The sequence below is a fragment of the Lissotriton helveticus genome, chromosome 1_1 (genome assembly GCF_964261635.1).
Source record: "Lissotriton helveticus chromosome 1_1, aLisHel1.1, whole genome shotgun sequence".
In the NCBI taxonomy this organism is placed as follows: domain Eukaryota; kingdom Metazoa; phylum Chordata; class Amphibia; order Caudata; family Salamandridae; genus Lissotriton; species Lissotriton helveticus.
Window position 1 is genome coordinate 59,781,148 of NC_136057.1, and position 17,462 is coordinate 59,798,609.

Consider the following 17,462-nt stretch of genomic DNA (forward strand, 5'->3'; position numbering starts at 1 on the left):
TGGGGGGTGGGGGTGGGGGGGGGGGGTAATTTTGTTTATAAATCTCAAATGCAAATAAAAAAAAATGTAAAAAAATAATATTAACTCTGGTCACTGAAACAAAACTGATCGATTGTGTGCAGAATCCTGTGTACCTTGCGAAAACACAGCTCCATATCAGAGTTCAGATGTAAACAAAAGAAGACAGGCCATACTAGCACAGGTTCTTTGCAGCACAACATAACTGCAAAACAGTGGTAAAAATGTAAAGTGGCAGATAAGTGTGTTTGCTGGCACAGCAGCTTCCGCCATTCCATAGCTCAGCATGAAGCCCACTGTTAAGACTTCATTAGTTTGAGTTTGAAAGAGGGGGCACCTTTGATGCATTGTAAGAAGCACAATATGGAGAATTTTAACTTCTTAGATTAATAATTCAACACAAGCAGCGGTCACCTTCCAAATGGTTTTTAATTAATTATGTGTTTTTGCTACTTATAATTACATTCATATCTATACAAGAATTATTCATTATTTAAGTACAGAAGAGTTTCAAGAAATGTATACATCTTTAATACAGTAAACTTTATCAGAACCGGATTCAGATAGTTCACAGTTCTAGAATATGTCTGTAAAACTAACATACCCTGCAGCTTCTGGTATAAACCAAGACCAGTCTCTATTCAGTCTGGTCTTTGAAAATAATAAGAATGGAAACATTTTAAGGTAAAAATCCTCACCAGCAGGTTATGCAAAAAAAAAAAAAAATCTTTACAGTGAAAAAAACCCGTAACATGAACTGCTGGATGGGAGGAATGGTACAGTACTAGTGATTTTTCCTCAGTTTTCCTTATTGCCTTCGGTCTAGAGGTAAATGTAATAACATGATTCCTGTTCATGTGTGTATGCGTTGGTGCCTGATCACATAGTATGGCTGTCGGAATCCCTTTCCGCAGTAAGCACATGTGTAAGGTTTCGCTTCCGTGTGTTTGACTGCCTGGTGCTTAACAAGGGCTGACTTATTCCTAAAACGCCTCCCACAGACAGCGCAGGTGTAAGGCCGCTCCCCAGTATGTGTTCTCTGATGTTTAACTAGAGAAGACTTATCCGTGAAACCCTTTCCACACTCACTGCAGACAAAAGGTTTCTCTCCAGTGTGGGTTCGCTCATGTTTGATCAAGGATGCCTTATGGGTGAAACAATCGCCACATGTGAGACACGCAAAGGGCTTCTCTCCAGTGTGTATCATCCGATGGGCTGTCAGCTGTGATGACTGACGGAACCTCTTACCGCAGTCACTACATGTAAAGGGCTTCTCTCCAGTGTGTGTGCGGTGATGTCGGTCGAGGCAGGATTTCTGTCTGAACCTTTTCCCACAAACACTGCATTTGTAGGGCTTCTCACCTGTGTGTGTTCGCCGGTGTGTACTAAGGGACGACGAGTCACCAAAACACTTTCCACAAAACAGACAACTGTAGGGCTTTTCTCCAGTGTGTTTCCTTTGATGAATAATTAGAGTTGAGATATGGCTAAAGTTCTTGTTACATTCTTTGCAAGTGTACTGTTTCTGCTCTATGTATTTGTTGGTGATTAATCAAGTGGGACGACTGGTTGAACCGCTTCCCGCATTCTTTACACTCATACTGTTTCTCTCCTGTGTGTATTAGCTGGTGCCGTAGCATGTGAGATGAGGAGCCAAACTCCTTCCCACATTCGCTACATTTATATGGTTTCTCTCCTGTATGTATTTGCTGGTGTTTTATCCTTGTGGATAATTGAGTAAAACTCTTGCCACAGATGGGACACAAATATGGTTTCTCGCCAGTATGAGTCCTTCTGTGGCTGTGGAACGAAGAAAGGTACATATAGCTTTTTCCACATTCAGTGCATGTATAAATCCTCTGGTGGGTCTTTCTTCTCTCTGGTGTGCTACTATGAGTTGGTTGGCTTACATTTTCCTCACTTTTAATGGCCATTTTGTGCAATTTGTGATTTCTGTTTTTTGTCTTGTGTTGCTTTTCTCTAGCTTTTTTCAGTTCTGAATAATTCACAACCATCTCTTTTCCTTTTCTTGATTTTACTAAACGAGACTTCAAAAAATTTGTAAACTCTTCTTGGTCCTTTTTCTGAAAATTACTCTGGAACACACTGTCTGTTGGATTGAAAGAAAGTTCAGACATTATATCAAAAGCCATTGCAAACAGAGATTTGGTAAATCAGGTGCGGCCGGCAAATTTCAAGTTAGAACAGTCTTGATATATCTGGAGAATTTGCTAGGCCAGGGCTTTTTACCTACACCGCGGTTCAGTGTTTTTTTATCGACAAGAAACATACGTTTAAAAAAATAACTAGATAGTTCGAACAAGTCTTAAAGAGATGTAGAAAATCCGACTTTTTGAAAATTCCCTCTTAATGCTCATACAACATACTTTCAAGTGGATTACAAAGACCATTAAATGTATCACAGTATTTAAGGAGCCAAACAGTATCACCTGCAACAAAAATGGAAGTATCTGTATCATGATCTAAGGTGGATGCCATCCAGAATGTTTACGAATAGAATTATTTAATGAATTACATTTTCTTTAAGTTTCTAAATGGAAATATTACAGCATTGTTTTTATCCTTATTTGATCTGGAGAGGCACATGCAGTCAGGAAAAAAAAAAAAAAATTGAATAAATCTAATTTCGCAAGAGGCACAATCAGTTTCTCATTTGCCAGAAGATTTGACCCAACCACAGCAGTTTGTGTGGGGTAAGGTTTATGCTGTTCATCAAAACCTAAGCAATTAAGTGAGTCATAAAAATGAAATTCCATTTGCACACTTATTGAGTTGGTTGTATTGCACTTGCATTTATTTTATGAACTGGTCATAGTAGCCAGATAAGTAGAGTATTTTATTTACTCCTGTTCTGTGTCATATGCTCAAGTGAGAGTCTGTGTCTCAGGTACTACACACCAGTTAATCCTGCATTTTTCCCCATTTGAGAGTGCTACTGTGGACGACAGGAGAAAATTCAGTCTGTTTGTGTGTCCAGACTGGTAGCTACTCGAGTTTCTCTCGTCTTTTTCAGGACATACCCTTTCTGGACTGTCGGGTCATAGTAGCCAGATAAGTAGAGTATTTTATTTACTCCTGTTCTGTGTCATATGCTCAAGTGAGAGTCTGTGTCTCAGGTACTACACACCAGTTAATCCTGCATTTTTCCCCATTTGAGAGTGCTACTGTGGACGACAGGAGCAAATTCAGTCTGTTTGTGTGTCCAGACTGGTAGCTACTCGAGTTTCTCTCGTCTTTTTCAGGACATACCCTTTCTGGACTGACGCATTAAAAGGCCGATACAGGCAGTGGACACCTGGAACACAATCGTATAATTAGCAAAGCTCCATGTTACAGATCACTTTAGGATTCACAAGGACTGGTCCAGGACACCTTTGGATCTTCACATTACAGGGTTGTGTGAGTAGGGAGGTATTAGATGATGTCTTTTCTAGGAAATCCAGATAATTCTCTTGCCATACAGAGGGTTACAGGACACACAGTCTCAGATTTTCTGAGCAATAACTTTTCATCCATCACCTTTCCACCAATATGTATACATTAGTTCTTCATACACATATTTTTATATTATCATGACATTATTGTCTGCTAGTTTAGTAGGTAAAATTATTACTAATGCTAAAAGACAGAATATATACCTATATTCTGTCCTTTAGCATTAGTAATAATTTGTGCAGGATTTATTGCTGCTGTTGAGTTCTTTATGTATTTAGTTCTCACAATATATTTTCACGTGTACCAGGGGAACTTTCTCACATATGGCATGGGAAAGGAACACTTGTGTTTCACACACCTTTTCTGCTTATTACCAGTATAAAAATCCCTGCCTCACACTTGCTCAGGAAGAGCATCTTTGTAGCACAGGGAGCCTCACACTGCGTTTAATGGAGTACAGCACAAGGCTCTCACATGCTGTAGTACGAGATGCCCCCGTAAAAAAGGAAGGTATGTGGCTCGATGAAGCAGCAGGACAGTATAGGGATGCCAAAAGAAACAAATATTAAGTTGACTATTTTCTTATTATTCATTTTTCTCGTGTTTGCGTTTGCCTACGATGTTGTAATTACTATGATAATCCTTTTGCACATCTTCAAAGCCCGTACAAACCATAAAGAAATGTAACTTAGCTATACAATTGGTTTGTGGCTTTTAGTGTTGTTAACCACATGCTCTACTTACACCGGACATCTTGTATTGGGTTAAAAGTGGACACGTTACTTACCTCCAGTAATGGGTGTTCTAGTAGAGACTCTATTTAGTCACCTCCGGAGGGAGGTATGCAGCTACTGCTCCTCAATGTCCAAAGATGATGGTGGAGATTGTGATGCCCAAGGGCAGAACCCTTCCCTGTTGTTGAAACAGTAGGCCCTCCTGGAAGGGCAGCCTAATCAGAGATCAGATGCTCCAGCCCAGGAGTTCTGGACACCATACTCTACATGCCCAATCTGGAGCCACTGGATGGTTAAGCCCCACTCTCTTTTCTTATCTTGTTGAGAACTCAGGCAAGAGTCGAATGGAATTGGGGGGGGGGCGTAGCGCAGTCCCAAGTTCTACTCGCAGGGGGAAGTGCCTCCGGAAACTCCAACCTGCAGAACTGTTGATATTCCACGTTCTAAGAGGTGGCGTACAAATAAAGCCATGGTTCTTCCCATTCTCGGACGAGAGCTGGCGCAACCTCCCGGTGTAGCTGCCACTTGTGAAGTATGCAGGGACTCAAATGAAGGGCGAGAGAGCAGTGTATGAACAATAGTAAGATTCCAAGAGGGTAAGTTGGCAGGGTATGCCCAAACGTGGGTCCCTTGCTCACTCTACCACTGGATTCAAGATAGCCTGGCTGATGAGGGTTAGGGACCCGAAACCGGTCCCAGGATGCTTGTCTCCGATCCAGGGAAGACCTGGCTTGGCAGTTCGGTCTGGACGTTTCCTATGAGGCACAGGGTCAGACTGATTTGCATATGGCCATGTCAGAACTGGGGTGGTGGAGTGAGCTAAAGAATTATGGATTAAACCCAGATCAGTTGACTGGGGGTGAGTGTTTGATTTGCTCAGACGCTCCATCCATCATCCCCTTTGGTATGGTTTTGTAGATTGGCAGCTACTGCAGCGAGATGTAACCTTATAGAGGTAAATGCTAGAGCAGAGAGTTGTAACTGAAGGTGGTAACAATGTTTTGTACAGTGACATTGTACGGATCAATTTGTTTTGAATGACAATAACAAACAAAACTAGTCCAGGTGGGCGCATTGCAGGCTTGAATGGTAGGCTTACGGGCTTCCTTAAGAATGATCATACATTCAGGTATGAGATTCAAGTACCCAAATTCTATGACCTAAGGAGCCAGATCGCTAGGTTGAGAGCCTTGGGATGTGGGTGTCAGATTTCTTCCCGGTTCTGAGTGAGAAGGTCCGGCCTGCTGAGGAGCTTCTCACGGGGAACTACAGAAAAGTTCAGTAATGTTGTAAAGCAGGGTTGATTGGTCCATGTGGAAGCTGCTAGTGAGCCAATATACCTGAGCAGCTCGTCCATAGTGCATTGGCCTTGGATTGTGCGTGTGGGAACCTGGACCCGAATTTTGAGCATTTTGCGTTGTCTGTGGCTGCAAACTGATCTATTTGAGGGAACCACAATCTGTGAAAGAATGGCAAGAGTACTTGGGGGTTGAGGTGCCGCTTGTGAACTTGTTGCAGCACCCTGCTGAGAAGGTCTTTAAAATTGTTGTCTGTTACTGGAAGGTATTGCGCTAACAGATTAATGTTGTGATGTAAAGCCCATCTCCAAGTGGTAGAGATAGGTGGGATAATTTTGGAGAATGTGCCCTCCGTTTTCGTAGCTAATACATGACTGTTACATTATAAGTCTGGACTTGAACAACCTTGACAATCAGGTACGGTAAGAACGCTTTCATTGCTAGGTGAACAGTTTAAAGCACTAGGTAGTTGATGTCGAGACCCAGGTGTTTGATGTCTCAGAGACCCTGTACTGTAAGATCCCGCTTGTGTGCACCCCATCCCGTGAGTGATGCATCCGTTGTGACAGTGATGTGGGGAACAGGGTTGAGGAAAGGCCGCCCTTGAGACAGGTTGTTGGTTCTCCACCACTGCAGAGAGTGCTGCGTACAGTGGTCTATTAACACTAGATCTTCTAATTGACCCTGTGGCTGAGGCCACAATTGAGCTAGGCACTCCTGTAACAGACGCATGTGTAGTCACGCATGAAGTACTACAGCAATGCAGGATGCCATCATACCTAAGAGGTGCATGACTGTCCTCAGTGAGAGCTATTCATTTCTGTGTAAGTGGGGCATTAAAGCTTACAAATTCAAGATGCTTGCAGTATTGGGGTAGGCTAATCCTACTCCTGTGTTTAGAATAGCCCCTAGATACGTTTGAACCTGCAGGGGTTGATGGTGAGACCTGGTGCCGCTGATGGTGAATCCTAATCGATGGAGCAGATTTATTGTGACCTGTGTGTGTTGCTGGCACTGCTGATGAGTGTCGGCTTTGATAAGCCAATTGTGCAGATATAGAAATACGTGGACTTGTTGTCTGCGTAGATCGGCTGCTACCACTGCTGGGCACTTGGGGGCATATGTATGAAACAATTAATTTTTTTATTGCAAACGCTGCGATTTGCAAAAAAACAGCATTTGCGATCAAAAATTCGCAAATCGCGATGTATGAGACATTCGCATCGCAAATTAAGAATTCGCAAAAAGATTTTTTATACTGCGAAACTAAAAATCTGTGAATATCCTTGCAAATTCTTAAATTGCGATTTTCTCAGTTTGCAAAATTCGCAAAATAGAAATCACATTTTAAGAAATCGCAAGGACATGTATGAAAAATTAGCAATTTGCGAAAATGGCAAATTTGCAAAATAATAAATCGCAATTAACACCAAGTGCATGCAGGTGCAAGGTACTTAAACCAGCCCACAATGCAACAGATCCTTCCACAATGGTAGCACTATATGTGATAGCCAGGACACTGCGTATTCAAGCTCTTGCACAGAGGAGAATGAAACAGGAACGTATCCTCAGGCTGCGCATCACGCTGTTCCAGCAGACTAAAGAGGACATCTATGATAAGTACAGGCTGCACCCACAGACCATCTTGGACCTGATTGAGGAGCTGAAACCCTATTTGGAACACCCAACACGCAGGGCCCAAACAATTCCCACCCACGTGCAGGTCCTGTACTCCCTGCACCTCCTGGCCTCAGGGAGTTTTCAAGGGGTCATAGCAGAGGTTGATGGGGTCTCACAGAGTGCCCTGTCGCGCTTTTCCCATGCCTTTCTAGATGCAATGCTATAGACTTCCCCAGCGCCCAACAGGCATTACAGCAAACAAAACTTTACTTCTACCAGACTGCAAGTTTTCCCCACGTCATTGGCTGCATTGATGGGATCCATGTGGTCATCACACCCCCAGCAGCAACTGAATATGCCTACAGAAACCGTAAATGCTACCATTCACTGAATATACAGATTGCGTGCAATGCTAAGTATATCATCAATGACATTGTACCTAAATACCCTGGCAGTACACACAACTCTTTCATCTTCATACATAGTGGGATACACAGACGTCTGAGTGCTGGAGAGTTTGGAGAGGGATACCTGCTAGGTAAACGCACTGCACACATCCATCCATCCACTACATCTCCTGAAGGGAGGGGGTGCAGTGTCTCACCTATTGTGTCTATCCATGCAGGTGACAGTGCCTATGCAGTGCGGGACTTCTTCCTGACCCCGTGACTGGATCCAGCCAATGCAAGGCAGAGGAGATACAACAGGGCACACAGATCTACGCGCTGCGTCATAGAGCGTACGTTTGGAATTCTAAAGAGCCGGTTCCGGTGCCTGCATAAAAGCGGAGAAGCACTGCAATACAGCCCTGAGACCTGCTGTAAATTAGTGGCAAGCTGTGCAATGCTCCAAAACATGGCTATGAGGAAAGGCACCACAATTGACGTGACTGATAGAGATACATCGGATGACGATTGCCCTGCTCCCCATGGCAGACCAGCATCAGATGTTGGGGCAGATGCCGGACATCAGAGACGGACTGAGATCACACAGAACTACTTCTAGGTGAGTAATGATGATGAGGCAAAATAATGACTCAAATCAGTGCTATGTTTATTCATAGTTCAAACACATTGACTGTTGCTGTACCCAGCACATGTTATGTCCACAGTGCAGGTAATTCCCAAAAAAGTGTTCAATATGTATTTATGGGTTGCATCACCCATTGACACAACTGTTTAACTGTACAGTTCACCTCCTACAGTGACGGATTGGTGCTGGCCGGTCTCCAGGCTGAGTGCCCTCCGTTGGGTACCTAGGTACTGCACCCTGTCTGCCACTGCACCTTCTTGCATCTGGCAATGTTGGTGTGTTGCTACTCTTACTTTATGTCTCCTCACTCTTCCCCAGAGACCATGAATGCTGTGCCACCTGAGTTTGCCGTCTGCATCTGCTCAATTGCACTGGTGACTTGTGCCAGGCCTCTTGCAATGTCATGGGTCAGGCCTCTTGCAATGTCATGGCAGCAGTGTAATATTTCCACATGCATGGTAAATCTGCGACGGGTGAAGTTGCTGGTGGTGGTGCAGAGGCGGTTCACCTCCTTTGTGTAGCTATGCAGACGTGCCACAGAGGTCACGTATGGTACCTGCCACGGCCATGATGCCCTCACCCATGTAGCACAGATTTTTGTGGAGTCTGCTGAGCTGCCTATTAATAGAGCGCAGTGATTTCTGTTGCAGGCGCTGTACCTGCAGCATGGTGTTCTCAAGACCTGCAAAGACGGTGTGTTCTTCATCGGTGGCAGTGCTGGTCCTGGGCCTTGACCTGCGTGTTTCAGTTCCTGGCACACTCATTTGTGGTGTTTCCTGCCCAGGAATGTGTGACACACCCTGCCTGGGCTGTCTTTGCTCACTATCCTCCCCTGTGGCCTCTATGTCATCCTCCAACGGAGGCAGTGGGGGCAGATGTGTGCGCTTCCTGCGCATGATTGTTGTGTGCTCTGTCTCTTCACTTGAGTCCCCATCATTAGCCTGATCCTCAGGATTTCCAAACACATCTCCCTCTGCACGGTCATCAAGTGCCCTGGATTGTGCTGTGGATATAAAGGGGGATACATGAGTTTCTGTCATTGTCTGCATTTTGCACTCAATAAAGTTTCTGCAATTTGTGTTGGCTAACTTCTGACACTGTCTTATTCCCTTATCACTGATCCACATGTTGGATTTAATTTCCTATGTCTCAGGGACACACTATCATACATCTTACTACATCTCCCATGATGCATTGCTGGGTGTGCTGTAAGAAGTGGACCGGAGTGACATGTGTTGTTTCTATTTTAAGCATTCCTGAGAGTGTGCATGGGATGGGGATCTGTGCAGATATATTTGGCATGCATCTTACCTTGGCTCCTGGTTGCAGGGTCGGAGCTGTCTATGTCAGCCACACCACTGACTCTCTCAGGCCGGAGGGTTTGACTCCACCAGCTCCTCATGGGGTGTTTGCTCTGCTGCTGTGGATGATCCTCCCCCGGTCTTGTTCGACTCCTTCAGTCTGGCTGCCGCCCTCTCCTTCGACCTTTGCCGCATATCATACCACCTCTTTAGCAGTTCATCCACAGTGTGATGATCACACCCACAGCATTTACTGTTTCCTGAATGTCCAGCCAGATCTTTCTGTTTCTGGACTCAGGGACTCACAGTGCCTTTGTCCCAAAGAGGAGCTCATGGCTACACACCATCTCCTTAATGAGCACCTCCTGCTCCTTGTCAGAGAATTTGTGTTTTCTCTTGCTTTTTTCTCCCTCCTTGCCCTCATGTTGCTTCTGGGACTCCATTGGGGTTGTTTCTCTGCTGTGCTGACTCCTCGCACTCTCCAAACAGCCTCTGACTGTGGCTCAGGCAATCAGGAGCAGCAAATCACTCCTACTTCCTGGTTGGGATGTCATCAGGCTGCACCTGTATTGCAGATTCCCGCTTTTGCGATTTCATAATTTGTGAATTTTGCAATTAAGGAATCGCAAATCATGTTTCTGAGACTTTTTTTTGCAATTTTTAAGAAATCACTAATCGATTTTTTAAATACATCTCGATTTGCGAATCTCAAACTGGAAATCTCAAAATATCGCAATTTGAGATTCGCAAAACAGGATATTCATACATATGCCCTATAGTGAATACCAGACCTGCAATAGTCACCTGAAAGGTGTGGAAAATTATATTTTGCCTTGTTATATGTGCCTACGTGTTTCCCATCCTATGTTATATGTGCATGATCGATATGCATATATCCCCTATGATCGATTAAAGACGCAATTATAGTTGTGTCCAACTCTAGTATGCCAGTATCCAGTTCTCGTGAAAGCAACGAGTATTAGGCCTATGTTGCCACGTTATACAGTGTGCACGTTAATTCATTGAATTGTCCCCGTTTCTAGGCCTCAAAAGGGCCCGGACACCAGATTCACGCTCCAGTCTCCTGAACCCACTCCGAGGAGCGATACAGCCCCCACCTGCATCCTTGACCCTTCACTTACTTCCTGCCAAGCAGCGCGGTGCCCGGCCTGGCTCTGCCTGCCTGTCTGCCAAGAGTATGTTATGCTTCTAGTTATCAGTCCAGCCTCTCGTCTTCGCATTCCTAAGCTACTGAACCGCATCAACAGTTTCAGCTATAGTCTAGTCTTTCTGTCTCCATGTAAGAAATACTGTATTAATATTCATAGAAGATTCATAGCACACGTAATACATGTAGAATAGATGCATGCACCAGCCCTAGTGTCAAGTAGCCTTTGCCCTGATAACTTTTAGATTCTATCAACATGTACTCCAAACACCAGATACCAGATATGCTATAGGTACATGTCGTCCTGACACCGCAGACTTTAGTCTCCTCTTCTAGTGCAGAAGTCATAGCCCCCAGTTCTCCCTGGTAACACGTCATTGCCCGTTTGCGCGCACCACTAGGTTAAAGGTCCCAGCTGCTCTCAGGTAGCCCCCTCCATGTTTCCGCCCATTCATGACACTTCTATGACGTTTCTCATCACATGTCCACGTGCACGCCCGGTGCACGCCTTCTTCCGCCCATGTGTTCTTATCTTACGCTTGTCACAAGTTACGCCTACTGTATGTAATGTAATGTAATGTTGTACTATATATATGCTGCACTGTCGATGAAGCGCTGCAGCTGCCTTCCTTCCTTCCTACTTTATTTCAGGCTGTCCCGTTCCAGTCCCTTCCCTTTTGCCTGAATAAAGCCTGTTTTCAACTCGGACACATCGGATCCTGCCTCTTATTTATTGAGCTATCTGTTATTGTTAATATATTCAAAAATAGTACCGGTATTTAATTATTTATTTACCACATAATGGCGCCCGAATAGGGACGAGCCCCTTCCTCACGCGCTGGCGATGCAACGCTGGTCCCCTGACCCTCTGCAGCCGTGACGGAACAATACCGTGCACGTGCAGATATTTCTGCTTCAAGTCTCCCTCAGGCCCACGGAGGAGACGGAGACTGCGGTCCGACATCCAGACGAAGCGGTGTGGAATGTGGTTCGTCCCGACCAGAGCCCAAGCCGAGAGAGCAAGGTCCGAAGTATCCGGAGGCCCACCTGTAACCGAAGTTTCCGAAGTTCGTAGTCCGACGTCGTAGCAGTCCAGTCCAGTCCGAGGCCTTCCAGTTTCTGCTTCCCGGTGAGTACCGTCGCGGGGGAAGTATCTAGACAGGATCATTAGTTTGTTCCTGGTCCGTTGGGTTTGGGTACACAGATCCAGTCCGAAGTATTCACCTAGGTGGATACGGGTCCGACGTGTCTCTTTATGGGACCGGTATGTTCTGTACTGTTTTAGCAGTGCATCCAGTAATTCTAGTAAGTTTCGTTCTCGAGAAATTCATGTGTCCTGTTTTCAGTGTATCAGGTAGTATTCTGTTCGAACTGTTATCAATGTATTTTTATGTCGTGGTATGAGTGATTTGTATGCTATTTTATTACTGTGATTATTGTGTATTGTGTTCCAAGTGTATTACCGAAAATGCCTCTGTTCTCGAAATTACGTCAGTTAAAGACCAGAAAAGGGTTACTCGAAGAAGCAGTTCCTGTCCCTCCTAGGGACAGTCCAGGACATTTTATGTATCACAAGCATGGCTTAGATGCCATAATATATCTAGACTTATGGGCGGACTATACTAAGGAACTAGAAGAGAAATATAGATGGCCCGTATCAGGTACATGGGATGCCGAGTGCATCATGCGAGTAGAAGAAGCATTATGGAAAAAGAAAGCCAGACAGTCCCAGAAAGATGCCATCGAGTTATGGCGCAAAGAATCTCATAAAAGAACCGAAAAAGAATTCAGAAAAACAGAATTAAGTAAGGAATCCGCAGAAAAAGCCCAAGAAAGGGAATTAATAGAAGAAGGTGAACGAGTTAGAGCAGAACAGTCAGACAGACAGAGAAATGTCCTTATTAAAGGTATGTATCCTCTTCTTGCCGAGGGCTTGCCAAAAGCAACCCCGGAAGCACCCTGTAATTTACCGCCGCCATTAGTCCCGATTAAGCTACGTCACAAACCGACCGCAGCTGATATTTTTCTTTCGTCCTACTTGGACGATACAGTCCCAGCCTATGCAAATCCTGTTCCGCCTGCTCCCGTTAATAATGTAATTCCCGTCCCGCCAACTACTGTTCCCGGGGGCCAAGTTCATGTTCCAGCACCCCCGGACCAGCCCACAGTACATGCACCCGTTATGCCAGTCACTCTACCAGCCCGTACAGTATTCACCGACGATTCTAGTTTAGGAGCCGCGGGGGGAGGTTCTCCTCGTACCCCGCCTCAACCAAGACGTCTGACGCTACATGAACTAGCGTTACAGCGTACGCCAAAAGTGTCTACATATGTAGATATCATGCGAGGTCTTACTGACTGTCGTTATGATCCAGTTCCAGGCGAAGATCATATGGTCATATATTCATTACGTTTAAGACGGGTTGCCAGTTATCTGGTCACCCTGCCCGACATGGGAGAACATCTAGACAGAATATATCGTTTTATCCGTACAGGAGAGAATCCAGGAAGTATTCACGAAACCATGGTTCAAAGAAAAGTCGAGACTCAGCTCATGATTTTAAAGTTCCTGATTAACTGTTTAGTAAGAGAGCAAGATTATCCAGAAAAAGATCAAGAAGAACTGAAAGTCCTGACTAGGTGGAGTGACAATATAGCCGATGGAAAACACAAGACACAAGGTTGTATAGAGAGTATGTACAAGAAAATTCGTAAGGAAATAATACGTATACACCAGAAAGAGGAAGAAAAACGAGCAACCGAGAAAGAGAATGACTCTTCTAGTGAAGAGGTAGACAGCGAGAATCCTTCCAGAATAGCGTATGTAGGTAGAACTAGACTTTCCGACCGACATCCACGTCTAGATTACAAGAAATCTTTTCCTCCTCCAGTACCAGAACAGTGTTCTCTTGAGCAAGTATTCCAAGCTACCGATCACATTCTGAAATCACGAATAGGTTATAGTGAGCTTAGTACAATACATGAACAAGAACTAGCCCGATCAGCAGTCCGATGGACTACTGATTCTACCACTTTTCCAGATGAAATAGTGGCTCAAACTTTTCTGAAACTGCCCCCAGCCGAGCAACGCCTGGTGGGCACATATATGATTCAGCACCTCATTACACTGTATGAGGAACAACATTCTGATCCAGGTCCGCTACATGATATATTGAACGAGTTACTCCAGTACAGATGGAAAGGTCTAGGTACCGATTTAATTAGTGTCATTCTAGAACAGCGCCACAAATACCGAACGTTTCTGAATCCACATTTTGTTCACGTCTCACCCCCAGAAAGTAAATCATTCTACATAGACAGACAGAATCCGTTACGAGAAGTACATCCAGTCAAGAAGGAGGGGGGTGGTCTAGAACGAGTATTCGTTTACACCCCTATCACGAAAATAGAACTCTTGGAAATGAAAAAGTTAATTCCCTGTCATGATAAAGATCCAGCAGGGTTTCACCGTGAATTAAAGGACATGCTCCGTATGGGAGAATACACGTACCCTGATATCATTAAAATGTTAAAAGTCCTGTTGCCTGCGGGCATATATGAAAAACTCAAAGAAAAAGAATGGGAGGTGGGAGAGAAAAAGATAGATTGGACAGCATTAGAAACTGAAGATAATACACGAGTACCAGGTACCGGTCTTGGGGATAAAGCTAAAGCTTTGCCCGAATTATTAATACAAGTTTTACCAAGATTACTAGCCACGAAAAAGGAAGATTGGGATGCCATCTCAGCCTGTAAACAGAAACAAGACGAAGATACTAGTGATTTTTATTCTAGATTTGAGAAATGTTTCATTATTAATAGTGGTCTGAAAACGAGTAGTGAGTCGTATCCTCATCTTTTTGTTACCAAACTAGTCGAGAATTCCAGTCCACAAGTTAAAAATCGAGTACTGAAAGTCGAAAGTACATGGCAAGCTAATACTCCGTCACAGATGCTCCAGATGCTCCAGTATCACCAGAACAGAATCAGGGAAGAGCAGGAACATGAAAGGAGACGTATGAAAGATACGAAAATGAAAGTATTAGTTGCACAATCTGTTCCGCAAGACAGTCAGAAGAGGGGTCCGAATCAAGCCAGTCATCCTGCAGCTCCCGTTAAAGGGACATGCAATTACTGTAAACAGCCAGGTCATTTTATAAATGAATGTGCAGTTCTGAAACACAACATAGCTACTGGTAAAACTAAAGAAAGACCACGTCCGCCTAGACAAGAACAAGTCTCACAGAATTCCCAGCCGCCGCAGAATGCACAACAGTCAGTTACAGCACCGCAGCCTATCGCTGCAACACAACATGTTACACAGCAGATGTACCAGTATGCACAGTCAGAGTATCCAGATTATCAGCCATATTCATGAAACAGCCTAGAGAGGGAGGTAGGCTTGCCTCTCATCGAGATACCTGTAGATCAAGAGGGTCCCTATGTACACAGTCAAGTATTAGGGAAAGACAGAAAGTTTCTGATTGATACAGGGGCAAGTAGGACTACCATCAGTCATGACGAGGTTCCAGGGGCTCCGCTCTCAGGCTCTAGAAATGTTTCCCTTGGATTTTCAGGAAAGCCTATTGTTAATGAAATATCGAAACCAGTTACTCTAGAAGTTGGTCCATTGTCCCGAACTACAGACTTGTTACTCACGAAATCTTGCCCAGAGAATCTGTTGGGCATTAAAACTCTGAAAGAATTAGGAGCAGTAATATGCTGCTCCCCTGAAGGGGTCCGTTTGTTTCTCCGTGATTTTAAAGGTCATTATGTATTACGTGATTTTGATCCAAGATTATTGAATGTACCACAGCATTTATGGGCGCAAGGTCCAACTGATGTAGGTTGTATGCATATCACACCCCATCGTGTCACTCTGAAGAAGGGTGTTGTATTACCACGAATCCGACAGTACAAATTGCCACCTGAGGCTGTAGCAGCCTTATCCAAAATTATAGACAAGCTTATTGCTCAAGGAGTGGTTGTAGAAACTGACTCCAATGTATGTAATTCTCCTATCATTCCAGTCCTGAAACGTACTGATCCAAATGCACCTCCAGTTTATCGATTAGTGATTGACCTTCGAGAACTTAATAAATGTATCATACCTCAGTACCCAGTAGTCCCAGATATTTCTTCCCTATTGACAGCCATTGATTCTGAAGCCACATTCTTTACAGTTATCGATCTCAAGAACGCATTTTTCAGTGTCCCCATTCATCCAGACAGCCAGTTCCTTTTCGGATTCTGTTTAAATGGAAGAAGCTATAAATTCACACGAGCACCTCAAGGTTTCACAGAAAGCCCTAGCATTTACAGTCAAGCACTTAAAAGACAACTAGACAATATTCACATGCCAACTGACACTGCCCTGCTCCAGTATGTCGATGATCTATTGATCACAGCCCGTTCTGAACGTGACTGCGAGCGTGCGTCACTTACAGTCCTGTATTTTCTGGCCGAAATGGGGCACAAGGTGTCCCCTTCCAAATTGCAATTCTGTGTCCAGCAAGTGGTCTACTTAGGACACTTACTGTCCAAGAGGGGTAGGCAGTTGACACCTGACCGTATCCAGTTAATAGCACGTCTTCCACAGCCCAAGACACAGAAGGAGGTACGAGCTTTTATCGGCCTCACTTCTTACTGCAGACAATGGATTCCACAGTATGCATTTCTAGCCAAGCCACTGATACAGTTAACGACACAGGAGGCAGCCGTATCGACTGTCCTCCCTTGGACCCAGGAACATACACTTGTTTTTAATGAATTAAAGAAAGCTTTATGTAATGCACCTGTTCTAGCAACACCGAACTACAGTAAGCCTTTTACACTTTTCGTTACCGAACGTGATGGTACTGCATTATCTGTTCTCACACAAGATCAAGCAGGACAATACAAGCCCTGTGCTTATTTTTCTAGCACATTAGATCCAGTGGCCCAGGCTCTGCCTGCGTGCCTCAAGTCAGTTGCAGCCACAGCTCTAGCTATCAGACAAAGTGATTCCATAGTGTTAGGACACTCCCTGACAGTACAAGTTCCACACTCCGTGGAAATCCTTTTAAACCGAACACAGACTCAGCACTTGACAATTGCACGTTTAACAGGTTATGAACTGACACTGTTTCAGCCACACATAGAAATCAGACGCTGCAACATTTTAAATCCAGCTACACTGTTACCGTCAGTTACTTCAAATCCTGCCACACATGACTGTGTGGAAGTTGTTAACACCATGACAAAGCCAAGACAAGACTTGACAGACATTGCATTACCTGATCCCGACCTGACACTTTATGTGGATGGTTCATGTATGAGAACAAGTACAGGAGAACTAGTAGCTGCGTATGCAGTAACTACTGAAACCGAAGTTATAGAAACACATCGTATAGACACCCTGTCTGCTCAAGCAGCAGAGCTAGTCGATCTAACCCAAGCCTGCATACGTGCCAGGAATTTGAAAGTAAACATATACACAGATTCACGTTATGCATTCGGAGTCGTACACGACTTTGGAGTGCTCTGGCAAGAAAGAGGTTTTATGACTTCTCATGGAACCAAGATTCAGCATGGCCCCCTCATTCAAGCTCTGTTAGATGCAATACATTTACCGACAGCTATCGCTATCATGAAGTGCAAGGCACATACGAAAGTCACTGACATCATTTCCCAGGGTAACGATCTAGCAGATCGAACAGCCAAGCTCACAGCTCAGACTCCAGACATTCCAGTTAACACGACACAGACAGACATGCCAGATCAGACTACTTGTATGACAGTTAAGGACCCTACACAAGATGTCATAGATATACAGTTACATGCTACTCCCGATGAA

At 44.4% G+C, this 17,462-nt stretch overlaps 1 pseudogene across 1 annotated transcript in view; it reads right to left on the reverse strand.

Annotated features, from left to right (window-relative positions):
- Nucleotides 1–431: 431 nt before the first annotated feature.
- Nucleotides 432–17,462, reverse strand: part of LOC144823488 (uncharacterized) — a 54,809-nt pseudogene continuing 37,778 nt past the window's right edge. The window contains exon 6 of the transcript XR_013608807.1: nt 432–2,128. The product of XR_013608807.1 is annotated as an uncharacterized LOC144823488 (transcript). The remainder of the gene's footprint in view (nt 2,129–17,462) is intronic.